Raw genomic sequence first — 14,583 nt, forward strand, 5'->3', positions numbered from 1 at the left:
GCAGTTGTCTTTGGTGTATGGCGTTGCCTGTTAAGCAGTTGTCTTTGGTGTATGGCGTTGCCTGTTAAGCAGTTGTCTTTGGTGTATGGCATTGTCTGTTAAGCAGTTGTCTTTGGTGTATGGCATTGCCTGTTAAGCAGTAATCTTTGATGTATGGCAGTGTCTGTTAAGCAGTTGTCTTTAGTGTATGGCATTGTCTGTTAAGCAGTTGTCTTTGGTGTATGGCATTGTCTGTTAAGCAGTTGTCTTTGGTGTATGGCATTGTCTGTTAAGCAGTTGTCTTTGGTGTATGGCATTGTCTGTTAAGCAGTTGTCTTTGCTGTATTGCATTGTCTGTTAAGCAGTTGTCTTTGGTGTATGGCATTGTCTGTTAAGCAGTTGTCTTTGGTTTATGGCATTGCCTGTTAAGCAGTTGTCTTTGGTGTATGGCATTGCCTGTTAAGCAGTTGTCTTTGGTATATGGCATTGCCTGTTAAGCAGTTGTCTTTGGTGTATGGCATTGTCTGTTAAGCAGTTGTCTTTGGTGTATGGCATTGTCTGTTAAGCAGTTGTCTTTGGTGTATGGCATTGCATGTTAAGCAGTTGTCTTCGGTGTATGGCATTGTCTATTAAGCAGTTGTCTTTGGTGTATGGCATTGTCTGTTAAGCAGTTGTCTTTGGTGTATGGCATTGTCTGTTAAGCAGTTATCTTTGGTGTATGGCATTGCCTGTTAAGCAGTTGTCTTTGGTGTATGGCATTGCCTGTTAAGCAGTTGTCTTTGGTGTATGGCATTGTCTGTTAAGCAGTTGTCTTTGGTGTATGGCATTGTCTGTTAAGCAGTTGTCTTTGGTGTATGGCATTGTCTGTTAAGCAGTTGTCTTTTGTGTATGTCATTGTCTGTTAAGCAGTTGTCTTTGGTGTATGGCATTGCCTGTTAAGCAGTTGTCTTTAGTGTATGGCATTGTCTTAAGCAGTTGTCTTTGGTGTATGGCGTTGCCTGTTAAGCAGTTGTCTTTGGTGTATGGCGTTGCCTGTTAAGCAGTTGTCTTTGGTGTATGGCATTGTCTGTTAAGCAGTTGTCTTTGGTGTATGGCATTGCCTGTTAAGCAGTAATCTTTGATGTATGGCAGTGTCTGTTAAGCAGTTGTCTTTAGTGTATGGCATTGTCTGTTAAGCAGTTGTCTTTGGTGTATGGCATTGTCTGTTAAGCAGTTGTCTTTGGTGTATGGCATTGTCTGTTAAGCAGTTGTCTTTGGTGTATGGCATTGTCTGTTAAGCAGTTGTCTTTGCTGTATTGCATTGTCTGTTAAGCAGTTGTCTTTGGTGTATGGCATTGTCTGTTAAGCAGTTGTCTTTGGTTTATGGCATTGCCTGTTAAGCAGTTGTCTTTGGTGTATGGCATTGCCTGTTAAGCAGTTGTCTTTGGTGTATGGCATTGCCTGTTAAGCAGTTGTCTTTGGTGTATGGCATTGTCTGTTAAGCAGTTGTCTTTGGTGTATGGCATTGTCTGTTAAGCAGTTGTCTTTGGTGTATGGCATTGCATGTTAAGCAGTTGTCTTCGGTGTATGGCATTGTCTATTAAGCAGTTGTCTTTGGTGTATGGCATTGTCTGTTAAGCAGTTGTCTTTGGTGTATGGCATTGTCTGTTAAGCAGTTATCTTTGGTGTATGGCATTGCCTGTTAAGCAGTTGTCTTTGGTGTATGGCATTGCCTGTTAAGCAGTTGTCTTTGGTGTATGGCATTGTCTGTTAAGCAGTTGTCTTTGGTGTATGGCATTGTCTGTTAAGCAGTTGTCTTTGGTGTATGGCATTGTCTGTTAAGCAGTTGTCTTTGGTGTATGGCATTGTCTGTTAAGCAGTTGTCTTTTGTGTATGTCATTGTCTGTTAAGCAGTTGTCTTTGGTGTATGGCATTGCCTGTTAAGCAGTTGTCTTTAGTGTATGGCATTGTCTTAAGCAGTTGTCTTTGGTGTATGGCGTTGCCTGTTAAGCAGTTGTCTTTGGTGTATGGCGTTGCCTGTTAAGCAGTTGTCTTTGGTGTATGGCATTGTCTGTTAAGCAGTTGTCTTTGGTGTATGGCATTGTCTGTTATGCAGTTGTCTTTGGTGCATGGCATTGCCTGTTAAGCAGTTGTCTTTGGTGTATGGCGTTGCCTGTTAAGCAGTTGTCTTTGGTGTATGGCATTGTCTGTTAAGCAGTTGTCTTTGGTGTATGGCATTGTCTGTTAAGCAGTTGTCTTTGGTGCATGGCATTGCCTGTTAAGCAGTTGTCTTTGGTGTATGGCATTGCCTGTTAAGCAGTTGTCTTTGGTGCATGGCGTTGCCTGTTAAGCAGTTGTCTTTGGTGTATGGCATTGTCTGTTAAGCAGTTGTCTTTGGTATATGGCATTGCCTGTTAAGCAGTTGTCTTTGGTGTATGGCATTGTCTGTTAAGCAGTTGTCTTTGGTATATGGCATTGCCTGTTAAGCAGTTGTCTTTGGTGTATGGCATTGCCTGTTAAGCAGTTGTCTTTGGTGTATGGCAGTGTCTGTTAAGCAGTTGTCTTTGGTGTATGGCATTGTCTCTTAAGCAGTTGTCTTTGGTGTATGGCATTGCCTGTTAAGCAGTTGTCTTTGGTGTATGGCATTGCCTGTTAAGCAGTTGTCTTTAGTGTATGGCATTGTCTCTTAAGCAGTTGTCTTTGGTATATGGCATTGCATGTTAAGCAGTTGTCTTTGGTGTATGGCATTGTCTGTTAAGAAGTTGTCTTTGGTATATGGCATTGCCTGTTAAGCAGTTGTCTTTGGTGTACGGCATTGTCTGTTAAGCAGTTGTCTTTGGTATATGGCATTGCCTGTTAAGCAGTTGTCTTTGGTGTATGGCAGTGTCTGTTAATCAGTTGTCTTTGGTGTATGGCATTGTCTCTTAAGCAGTTGTCTTTGGTATATGGCATTGCCTGTTAAGCAGTTGTCTTTGGTGTATGGCATTGTCTGTTAAGCAGTTGTCTTTGGTGTATGGCATTGTCTGTTAAGCAGTTGTCTTTGGTGTATGGCATTGCCTGTTAAGCAGTTGTCTTTAGTGTATGGCATTGCCTGTTAAGCAGTTGTCTTTAGTGTATGGCATTGCCTGTTAAGCAGTTGTCTTTAGTGTATGGCATTGCCTGTTAAGCAGTTTTCTTTAGTGTATGGCACTGTCTGTTAAGCAGTTGTCTTTGGTGTACGGCATTGTCTGTTAAGCAGTTGTCTTTGATGTATGGCATTGTCTGTTAAGCATTTATCTTTGGTGTATGGCATTGCCTGTTAAGCAGTTGTCTTTGGTGTATGGCATTGTCTGTTAAGCAGTTGTCTTTGGTGTATGGCATTGTCTGTTAAGCAGTTGTCTTTGGTGTATGGCATTGCCTGTTAAGCAGTTGTCTTTAGTGTATGGCATTGCCTGTTAAGCAGTTGTCTTTAGTGTATGGCATTGCCTGTTAAGCAGTTGTCTTTAGTGTATGGCATTGCCTGTTAAGCAGTTGTCTTTAGTGTATGGCACTGTCTGTTAAGCAGTTGTCTTTGGTGTACGGCATTGTCTGTTAAGCAGTTGTCTTTGATGTATGGCATTGTCTGTTAAGCATTTATCTTTGGTGTATGGCATTGCCTGTTAAGCAGTTGTCTTTAGTGTATGGCACTGTCTGTTAAGCAGTTGTCTTTGTTGTATGGCATTGCCTGTTAAGCAGTTGTCTTTGGTGTATGGCATTGTCTCTTGAGCAGTTGTCTTTGGTGTATGGCATTGTCTGTTAAGCAGTTGTCTTTGGTGTATGGCATTGTCTGTTAAGCAGTTATCTTTGGTGTATGGCATTGCCTGTTAAGCAGTTGTCTTTGGTGTATGGCATTGTCTGTTAAGCAGTTGTCTTTGGTGTATGGCATTGCCTGTTAAGCAGTTGTCTTTGGTGTATGGCATTGTCTGTTAAGCAGTTGTCTTTGGTGTATGGCATTGTCTGTTAACAAGTTGTCTTTGGTGTATGGCATTGTCTGTTAAGCAGTTGTCTTTGGTGTATGGCATTGTCTGTTAAGCAGTTATCTTTGGTGTATGGCATTGCCTGTTAAGCAGTTGTCTTTGGTGTATGGCATTGCCTGTTAAGCAGTTGTCTTTGGTGTATGGCATTGTCTGTTAAGCAGTTGTCTTTGGTGTATGGCATTGTCTGTTAAGCAGTTGTCTTTGGTGTATAGCATTGTCTGTTAAGCAGTTGTCTTTGGTGTATGGCATTGTCTGTTAAGCAGTTGTCTTTGGTGTATAGCATTGCCTGTTAAGCAGTTGTCTTTGGTGTATGGCATTGTCTGTTAAGCAGTTGTCTTTGGTGTATAGCATTGTCTGTTAAGCAGTTGTCTTTGGTGTATGGCATTGTCTGTTAAGCAGTTGTCTTTGGTGTATGGCATTGTCTGTTAAGCAGTTGTCTTTGGTGTATGGCATTGCCTGTTAAGCAGTTGTCTTCGGTGTATGGCATTGCCTGTTAAGCAGTTGTCTTTAGTGTATGGCATTGCCTGTTAAGCAGTTGTCTTTAGTGTATGGCATTGCCTGTTAAGCAGTTGTCTTTAGTGTATGGCATTGCCTGTTAAGCAGTTGTCTTTAGTGTATGGCATTGCCTGTTAAGCAGTTGTCTTCGGTGTATGGCATTGCCTGTTAAGCAGTTGTCTTCGGTGTATGGCATTGTCTGTTAAGCAGTTGTCTTTGGTGTATAGCATTGCATGTTAAGCAGTTGTCTTCGGTGTATGGCATTGCCTGTTAAGCAGTTGTCTTTAGTGTATGGCATTACCTGTTAAGCAGTTGTCTTTAGTGTATGGCATTGCCTGTTAAGCAGTTGTCTTTAGTGTATGGCATTGCCTGTTAAGCAGTTGTCTTTAGTGTATGGCATTGCCTGTTAAGCAGTTGTCTTTAGTGTATGGCACTGTCTGTTAAGCAGTTGCCTTTGGTGTATGGCATTGTCTGTTAAGCAGTTGTCTTTGGTGTATGGCATTGCCTGTTAAGCAGTTGTCTTTGGTGTATGGCATTGCCTGTTAAGCTGTTGTCTTTGGTGTATGGCATTGCCTGTTAAGCAGTTGTCTTTGGTGTATGGCATTGCCTGTTAAGCAGTTGTCTTTGGTGTATGGCATTGCCTGTTAAGCAGTTGTCTTTGGTGTATGGCATTGTTTGTTAAGCAGTTGTCTTTGGTGTATGGCATTGTCTGTTAAGCAGTTGTCTTTAGTTTTTGGCATTGTCTGCTAAGCAGTTGTCTTTAGTTTATGGCGTTGCCTGATAAGCAGTTGTCTTTGGTGTATGGCATTGCCTGTTAAGCAGTTGTCTTTAGTTTATGGCATTGTCTGTTAAGCAGTTGTCTTTGGTGTATGGCAGGGTCTGTTAAGCAGTTGTCTATAGTGTATGGCATTGCCTGTTAAGCAGTTGTCTTTGGTGTATGGCAGTGTCTGTTAAGCAGTTGTCTTTGGTGTATGGCATTGTCTGTTAAGCAGTTGTCTTTGGTGTATGGCATTGTCTGTTAAGCAGTTGTCTTTAGTTTTTGGCATTGTCTGCTAAGCAGTTGTCTTTAGTTTTTGGCGTTGCCTGATAAGCAGTTGTCTTTGGTGTATGGCATTGCCTGTTAAGCAGTTGTCTTTAGTTTATGGCATTGTCTGTTAAGCAGTTGTCTTTGGTGTATGGCATTGCTTGTTAAGCAGTTGTCTTTGGTATATGGCATTGCCTGTTAAGCAGTTGTCTTTGGTGTATGTCATTGTCTGCTAAGCAGTTGTCTTTAGTTTATCGCGTTGTCTGTTAAGCAGTTGTCTTTGGTGTATGGCGTTGTCTGTTAAGCAGTTGTCTTTGGTGTATGGCATTGTCTGTTAAGCAGTTGTCTTTGGTGTATGGCATTGTCTGTTAAGCAGTTGTCTTTAGTTTTTGGCATTGTCTGCTAAGCAGTTGTCTTTAGTTTATGGCGTTGCCTGATAAGCAGTTGTCTTTGGTGTATGGCATTGCCTGTTAAGCAGTTGTCTTTAGTTTATGGCATTGTCTGTTAAGCAGTTGTCTTTGGTGTATGGCAGGGTCTGTTAAGCAGTTGTCTATAGTGTATGGCATTGCCTGTTAAGCAGTTGTCTTTGGTGTATGGCATTGTATGTTAAGCAGTTGTCTTTGGTGTATGGCATTGTCTGTTAAGCAGTTGTCTTTAGTTTTTGGCATTGTCTGCTAAGCAGTTGTCTTTAGTTTATGGCGTTGCCTGATAAGCAGTTGTCTTTGGTGTATGGCATTGCCTGTTAAGCAGTTGTCTTTAGTTTATGGCATTGTCTGTTAAGCAGTTGTCTTTGGTGTATGGCGTTGTCTGTTAAGCAGTTGTCTTTGGTGTATGGCGTTGTCTGTTAAGCAGTTGTCTTTGGTGTATGGCATTGTCTGTTAAGCAGTTGCCTTTGGTGTATGGCATTGTCTGTTAAGCAGTTGTCTTTGGTGTATGGCATTGTCTGTTAAGCAGTTGTCTTTGGTGTATGGCATTGTCTGTTAAGCAGTTGTCTTTGGTGTATGGCATTGCCTGTTAAGCAGTTGTCTTTGGTGTATGGCATTGTCTGTTAAGCAGTTGTATTTGGTGCATGGCATTGTCTGTTAAGCAGTTGCCTTTGGTGTATGGCATTGTCTGTTAAGCAGTTGTCTATAGTGTATGGCATTGCCTGTTAAGCAGTTGTCTATGGTGTATGGCAGTGTCTGTTAAGCAGTTGTCTTTGGTGTATGGCATTGCCTGTTAAGCAGTTGTCTTTGGTGTATGGCATTGCCTGTTAAGCAGTTGTCTTTGGTGTATGGCATTGTCTGTTAAGCAGTTGTCTTTGGTGTATGGCATTGTCTGTTAAGCAGTTGTCTTTAGTTTTTGGCATTGTCTGCTAAGCAGTTGTCTTTAGTTTATGGCGTTGCCTGTTAAGCAGTTGTCTTTGGTGTATGGCATTGCCTGTTAAACAGTTGTCTTTGGTGTATGGCATTGTCTGTTAAGCAGTTGTCTTTGGTGTATGGCATTGCCTGTTAAGCAGTTGTCTTTGGTGTATGGCAGTGTCTGTTAAGCAGTTGTCTTTGGTGTATGTCATTGCCTGTTAAGCAGTTGTCTTTGGTGTATGGCATTGCCTGTTAAGCAGTTGTCTTTGGTGAATGGCATTGTCTGTTAAGCAGTTGTCTTTGGTGTATGGCATTGTCTGTTAAGCAGTTGTCTTTGGTGTATGGCATTGCATGTTAAGCAGTTGTCTTCGGTGTATGGCATTGTCTGTTAAGCAGTTGTCTTTGGTGTATGGCATTGTCTGTTAAGCAGTTGTCTTTGGTGTATGACATTGTCTGTTAAGCAGTTATCTTTGGTGTATGGCATTGCCTGTTAAGCAGTTGTCTTTGGTGCATGGCATTGCCTGTTAAGCAGTTGTCTTTGGGGTATGGCATTGTCTGTTAAGCAGTTGTCTTTGGTGTATGGCATTGTCTGTTAAGCAGTTGTCTTTGGTGTATGGCATTGCATGTTAAGCAGTTGTCTTCGGTGTATGGCATTGCCTGTTAAGCAGTTGTCTTTAGTGTATGGCATTGCCTGTTAAGCAGTTGTCTTTAGTGTATGGCATTGCCTGTTAAGCAGTTGTCTTTAGTGTATGGCATTGCCTGTTAAGCAGTTGTCTTTAGTGTATGGCATTGCCTGTTAAGCAGTTGTCTTTAGTGTATTGCATTGCCTGTTAAGCAGTTGTCTTTAGTGTATGGCACTGTCTGTTAAGCAGTTGTCTTCGGTGTATGGCATTGCCTGTTAAGCAGTTGTCTTCGGTGTATGGCATTGTCTGTTAAGCAGTTGTCTTCGGTGTATGGCATTGCATGTTAAGCAGTTGTCTTCGGTGTATGGCATTGCCTGTTAAGCAGTTGTCTTCGGTGTATGGCATTGCCTGTTAAGCAGTTGTCTTTGGTGTATGGCATTGTCTGTTAAGCAGTTGTCTTTGGTGTATGGCATTGTCTGTTAAGCAGTTGTCTTTGGTGTATGGCATTGTCTGTTAAGCAGTTGTCTTTGGTGTATGGCATTGTCTGTTAAGCAGTTGTCTTTAGTTTTTGGCATTGTCTGCTAAGCAGTTGTCTTTAGTTTATGGCGTTGCCTGTTAAGCAGTTGTCTTTGGTGTATGGCATTGCCTGTTAAGCAGTTGTCTTTGGTGTATGGCATTGTCTGTTAAGCAGTTGTCTTTGATGTATGGCATTGCCTGTTAAGCAGTTGTCTTTGGTGTATGGCATTGTCTGTTAAACAGTTGTATTTGGTGTATGGCATTGTCTGTTAAGCAGTTGTCTTTGGTGTATGGCATTGCCTGTTAAGCAGTTGTCTTTGGTGTATGGCAGTGTCTGTTAAGCAGTTGTCTTTGGTGTATGGCATTGCCTGTTAAGCAGTTGTCTTTGGTGTATGGCATTGCCTGTTAAGCAGTTGTCTTTGGTGTATGGCATTGTCTGTTAAGCAGTTGTCTTTGGTGTATGGCATTGTCTGTTAAGCAGTTGTCTTTGGTGTATGGCATTGCATGTTAAGCAGTTGTCTTCGGTGTATGGCATTGTCTGTTAAGCAGTTGTCTTTGGTGTATGGCATTGTCTGTTAAGCAGTTGTCTTTGGTGTATGGCATTGTCTGTTAAGCAGTTATCTTTGGTGTATGGCTTTGCCTGTTAAGCAGTTGTCTTTGGTGTATGGCATTGCCTGTTAAGCAGTTGTCTTTGGTGTATGGCATTGTCTGTTAATCAGTTGTCTTTGGTGTATGGCATTGCATGTTAAGCAGTTGTCTTTGGTGTATGGCATTGCATGTTAAGCAGTTGTCTTCGGTGTATGGCATTGTCTGTTAAGCAGTTGTCTTTGGTGTATGGCATTGTCTGTTAAGCAGTTGTCTTTGGTGTATGGCATTGTCTGTTAAGCAGTTATCTTTGGTGTATGGCATTGCCTGTTAAGCAGTTGTCTTTGGTGTATGGCATTGCCTGTTAAGCAGTTGTCTTTGGTGTATGGCATTGTCTGTTAAGCAGTTGTCTTTGGTGTATGGCATTGCATGTTAAGCAGTTGTCTTTGGTGTATGGCATTGTCTGTTAAGCAGTTGTCTTTGGTGTATGGCATTGTCTGTTAAGCAGTTGTCTTTGGTGTATGGCATTGTCTGTTAAGCAGTTGTCTTTGGTGTATGGCATTGCATGTTAAGCAGTTGTCTTTAGTGTATGGCATTGCCTGTTAAGCAGTTGTCTTTAGTGTATGGCATTGCCTGTTAAGCAGTTGTCTTTAGTGTATGGCATTGCCTGTTAAGCAGTTGTCTTTGGTGTATGGCATTGTCTGTTAAGCAGTTGTCTTTGGTGTATGGCATTATCTGTTAAGCAGTTGTCTTTGGTGTATGGCATTGCCTGTTAAGCAGTTGTCTTTGGTGTATGGCATTGTCTGTTAAGCAGTTGTCTTTGGTGTATGGCAGTGTCTGTTAAGCAGTTGTCTTTGGTGTATGGCATTGCATGTTAAGCAGTTGTCTTTAGTGTATGGCATTGCCTGTTAAGCAGTTGTCTTTAGTGTATGGCATTGCCTGTTAAGCAGTTGTCTTTAGTGTATGGCATTGTCTGTTAAGCAGTTGTCTTTGGTGTATGTCATTGTCTGTTAAGCAGTTGTCTTTGGTGTATGGCATTGTCTGTTAAGCAGTTGTCTTTGGTGTATGGCATTGTCTGTTAAGCAGTTGTCTTTGCTGTATGGCATTGTCTGTTAAGCAGTTGTCTTTGGTGTATAGCAGTGTCTGTTAAGCAGTTGTCTTTGGTGCATGGCGTTGTCTGTTAAGCAGTTGTCTTTGGTGTATGGCAGTGTCTGTTAAGCAGTTGTCTTTGGTTTATGGCATTGCCTGTTAAGCAGTTGTCTTTGGTGTATGGCATTGCCTGTTAAGCAGTTGTCTTTGGTGTATGGCATTGCCTGTTAAGCAGTTGTCTTTGGTGTATGGCATTGTCTGTTAAGCAGTTGTCTTTGGTGTATGGCATTGCATGTTAAGCAGTTGTCTTCGGTGTATGGCATTGTCTGTTAAGCAGTTGTCTTTGGTGTATGGCATTGTCTGTTAAGCAGTTGTCTTTGGTATATGGCATTGCCTGTTAAGCAGTTGTCTTTGGTGTATGGCATTGCCTGTTAAGCAGTTGTCTTTGGTGTATGGCATTGTCTGTTAAGCAGTTGTCTTTGGTGTATGGCATTGCATGTTAAGCAGTTGTCTTTGGTGTATGGCATTGTCTGTTAAGCAGTTGTCTTTGGTGTATGGCATTGTCTGTTAAGCAGTTGTCTTTGGTGTATGGCATTGTCTGTTAAGCAGTTGTCTTTGGTGTATGGCATTGCATGTTAAGCAGTTGTCTTTAGTGTATGGCATTGCCTGTTAAGCAGTTGTCTTTAGTGTATGGCATTGCCTGTTAAGCAGTTGTCTTTAGTGTATGGCATTGTCTGTTAAGCAGTTGTCTTTAGTTTATGGCATTGCCTGTTAAGCAGTTGTCTTTAGTGTATGGCATTGCCTGTTAAGCAGTTGTCTTTAGTGTATGGCATTGCCTGTTAAGCAGTTGTCTTTAGTGTATGGCATTGCCTGTTAAGCAGTTGTCTTTAGTGTATGGCATTGCCTGTTAAGCAGTTGTCTTCGGTGTATGGCATTGCCTGTTAAGCAGTTGTCTTCGGTGTATGGCATTGTCTGTTAAGCAGTTGTCTTTGGTGTATAGCATTGCATGTTAAGCAGTTGTCTTCGGTGTATGGCATTGCCTGTTAAGCAGTTGTCTTTAGTGTATGGCATTACCTGTTAAGCAGTTGTCTTTAGTGTATGGCATTGCCTGTTAAGCAGTTGTCTTTAGTGTATGGCATTGCCTGTTAAGCAGTTGTCTTTAGTGTATGGCATTGCCTGTTAAGCAGTTGTCTTTAGTGTATGGCACTGTCTGTTAAGCAGTTGCCTTTGGTGTATGGCATTGTCTGTTAAGCAGTTGTCTTTGGTGTATGGCATTGCCTGTTAAGCAGTTGTCTTTGGTGTATGGCATTGCCTGTTAAGCTGTTGTCTTTGGTGTATGGCATTGCCTGTTAAGCAGTTGTCTTTGGTGTATGGCATTGCCTGTTAAGCAGTTGTCTTTGGTGTATGGCATTGCCTGTTAAGCAGTTGTCTTTGGTGTATGGCATTGTTTGTTAAGCAGTTGTCTTTGGTGTATGGCATTGTCTGTTAAGCAGTTGTCTTTAGTTTTTGGCATTGTCTGCTAAGCAGTTGTCTTTAGTTTATGGCGTTGCCTGATAAGCAGTTGTCTTTGGTGTATGGCATTGCCTGTTAAGCAGTTGTCTTTAGTTTATGGCATTGTCTGTTAAGCAGTTGTCTTTGGTGTATGGCAGGGTCTGTTAAGCAGTTGTCTATAGTGTATGGCATTGCCTGTTAAGCAGTTGTCTTTGGTGTATGGCAGTGTCTGTTAAGCAGTTGTCTTTGGTGTATGGCATTGTCTGTTAAGCAGTTGTCTTTGGTGTATGGCATTGTCTGTTAAGCAGTTGTCTTTAGTTTTTGGCATTGTCTGCTAAGCAGTTGTCTTTAGTTTTTGGCGTTGCCTGATAAGCAGTTGTCTTTGGTGTATGGCATTGCCTGTTAAGCAGTTGTCTTTAGTTTATGGCATTGTCTGTTAAGCAGTTGTCTTTGGTGTATGGCATTGCTTGTTAAGCAGTTGTCTTTGGTATATGGCATTGCCTGTTAAGCAGTTGTCTTTGGTGTATGTCATTGTCTGCTAAGCAGTTGTCTTTAGTTTATCGCGTTGTCTGTTAAGCAGTTGTCTTTGGTGTATGGCGTTGTCTGTTAAGCAGTTGTCTTTGGTGTATGGCATTGTCTGTTAAGCAGTTGTCTTTGGTGTATGGCATTGTCTGTTAAGCAGTTGTCTTTAGTTTTTGGCATTGTCTGCTAAGCAGTTGTCTTTAGTTTATGGCGTTGCCTGATAAGCAGTTGTCTTTGGTGTATGGCATTGCCTGTTAAGCAGTTGTCTTTAGTTTATGGCATTGTCTGTTAAGCAGTTGTCTTTGGTGTATGGCAGGGTCTGTTAAGCAGTTGTCTATAGTGTATGGCATTGCCTGTTAAGCAGTTGTCTTTGGTGTATGGCATTGTATGTTAAGCAGTTGTCTTTGGTGTATGGCATTGTCTGTTAAGCAGTTGTCTTTAGTTTTTGGCATTGTCTGCTAAGCAGTTGTCTTTAGTTTATGGCGTTGCCTGATAAGCAGTTGTCTTTGGTGTATGGCATTGCCTGTTAAGCAGTTGTCTTTAGTTTATGGCATTGTCTGTTAAGCAGTTGTCTTTGGTGTATGGCGTTGTCTGTTAAGCAGTTGTCTTTGGTGTATGGCGTTGTCTGTTAAGCAGTTGTCTTTGGTGTATGGCATTGTCTGTTAAGCAGTTGCCTTTGGTGTATGGCATTGTCTGTTAAGCAGTTGTCTTTGGTGTATGGCATTGTCTGTTAAGCAGTTGTCTTTGGTGTATGGCATTGTCTGTTAAGCAGTTGTCTTTGGTGTATGGCATTGCCTGTTAAGCAGTTGTCTTTGGTGTATGGCATTGTCTGTTAAGCAGTTGTATTTGGTGCATGGCATTGTCTGTTAAGCAGTTGCCTTTGGTGTATGGCATTGTCTGTTAAGCAGTTGTCTATAGTGTATGGCATTGCCTGTTAAGCAGTTGTCTATGGTGTATGGCAGTGTCTGTTAAGCAGTTGTCTTTGGTGTATGGCATTGCCTGTTAAGCAGTTGTCTTTGGTGTATGGCATTGCCTGTTAAGCAGTTGTCTTTGGTGTATGGCATTGTCTGTTAAGCAGTTGTCTTTGGTGTATGGCATTGTCTGTTAAGCAGTTGTCTTTAGTTTTTGGCATTGTCTGCTAAGCAGTTGTCTTTAGTTTATGGCGTTGCCTGTCAAGCAGTTGTCTTTGGTGTATGGCATTGCCTGTTAAACAGTTGTCTTTGGTGTATGGCATTGTCTGTTAAGCAGTTGTCTTTGGTGTATGGCATTGCCTGTTAAGCAGTTGTCTTTGGTGTATGGCAGTGTCTGTTAAGCAGTTGTCTTTGGTGTATGTCATTGCCTGTTAAGCAGTTGTCTTTGGTGTATGGCATTGCCTGTTAAGCAGTTGTCTTTGGTGAATGGCATTGTCTGTTAAGCAGTTGTCTTTGGTGTATGGCATTGTCTGTTAAGCAGTTGTCTTTGGTGTATGGCATTGCATGTTAAGCAGTTGTCTTCGGTGTATGGCATTGTCTGTTAAGCAGTTGTCTTTGGTGTATGGCATTGTCTGTTAAGCAGTTGTCTTTGGTGTATGACATTGTCTGTTAAGCAGTTATCTTTGGTGTATGGCATTGCCTGTTAAGCAGTTGTCTTTGGTGCATGGCATTGCCTGTTAAGCAGTTGTCTTTGGGGTATGGCATTGTCTGTTAAGCAGTTGTCTTTGGTGTATGGCATTGCCTGTTAAGCAGTTGTCTTTAGTGTATGGCATTGCCTGTTAAGCAGTTGTCTTTAGTGTATGGCATTGCCTGTTAAGCAGTTGTCTTTAGTGTATGGCATTGCCTGTTAAGCAGTTGTCTTTAGTGTATGGCATTGCCTGTTAAGCAGTTGTCTTTAGTGTATTGCATTGCCTGTTAAGCAGTTGTCTTTAGTGTATGGCACTGTCTGTTAAGCAGTTGTCTTCGGTGTATGGCATTGCCTGTTAAGCAGTTGTCTTCGGTGTATGGCATTGTCTGTTAAGCAGTTGTCTTCGGTGTATGGCATTGCATGTTAAGCAGTTGTCTTCGGTGTATGGCATTGCCTGTTAAGCAGTTGTCTTCGGTGTATGGCATTGCCTGTTAAGCAGTTGTCTTTGGTGTATGGCATTGTCTGTTAAGCAGTTGTCTTTGGTGTATGGCATTGTCTGTTAAGCAGTTGTCTTTGGTGTATGGCATTGTCTGTTAAGCAGTTGTCTTTGGTGTATGGCATTGTCTGTTAAGCAGTTGTCTTTAGTTTTTGGCATTGTCTGCTAAGCAGTTGTCTTTAGTTTATGGCGTTGCCTGTTAAGCAGTTGTCTTTGGTGTATGGCATTGCCTGTTAAGCAGTTGTCTTTGGTGTATGGCATTGTCTGTTAAGCAGTTGTCTTTGATGTATGGCATTGCCTGTTAAGCAGTTGTCTTTGGTGTATGGCATTGTCTGTTAAACAGTTGTATTTGGTGTATGGCATTGTCTGTTAAGCAGTTGTCTTTGGTGTATGGCATTGCCTGTTAAGCAGTTGTCTTTGGTGTATGGCAGTGTCTGTTAAGCAGTTGTCTTTGGTGTATGGCATTGCCTGTTAAGCAGTTGTCTTTGGTGTATGGCATTGCCTGTTAAGCAGTTGTCTTTGGTGTATGGCATTGTCTGTTAAGCAGTTGTCTTTGGTGTATGGCATTGTCTGTTAAGCAGTTGTCTTTGGTGTATGGCATTGCATGTTAAGCAGTTGTCTTCGGTGTATGGCATTGTCTGTTAAGCAGTTGTCTTTGGTGTATGGCATTGTCTGTTAAGCAGTTATCTTTGGTGTATGGCTTTGCCTGTTAAGCAGTTGTCTTTGGTGTATGGCATTGCCTGTTAAGCAGTTGTCTTTGGTGTATGGCATTGTCTGTTAATCAGTTGTCTTTGGTGTATGGCATTGCATGTTAAGCAGTTGTCTTTGGTGTATGGCATTGCATGTTAAG

This window comes from Phyllobates terribilis, unplaced genomic scaffold (genome assembly GCF_046119375.1).
Source record: "Phyllobates terribilis strain yellow unplaced genomic scaffold, ASM4611937v1 Scaffold_52__1_contigs__length_9100884, whole genome shotgun sequence".
Taxonomy (NCBI): domain Eukaryota; kingdom Metazoa; phylum Chordata; class Amphibia; order Anura; family Dendrobatidae; genus Phyllobates; species Phyllobates terribilis.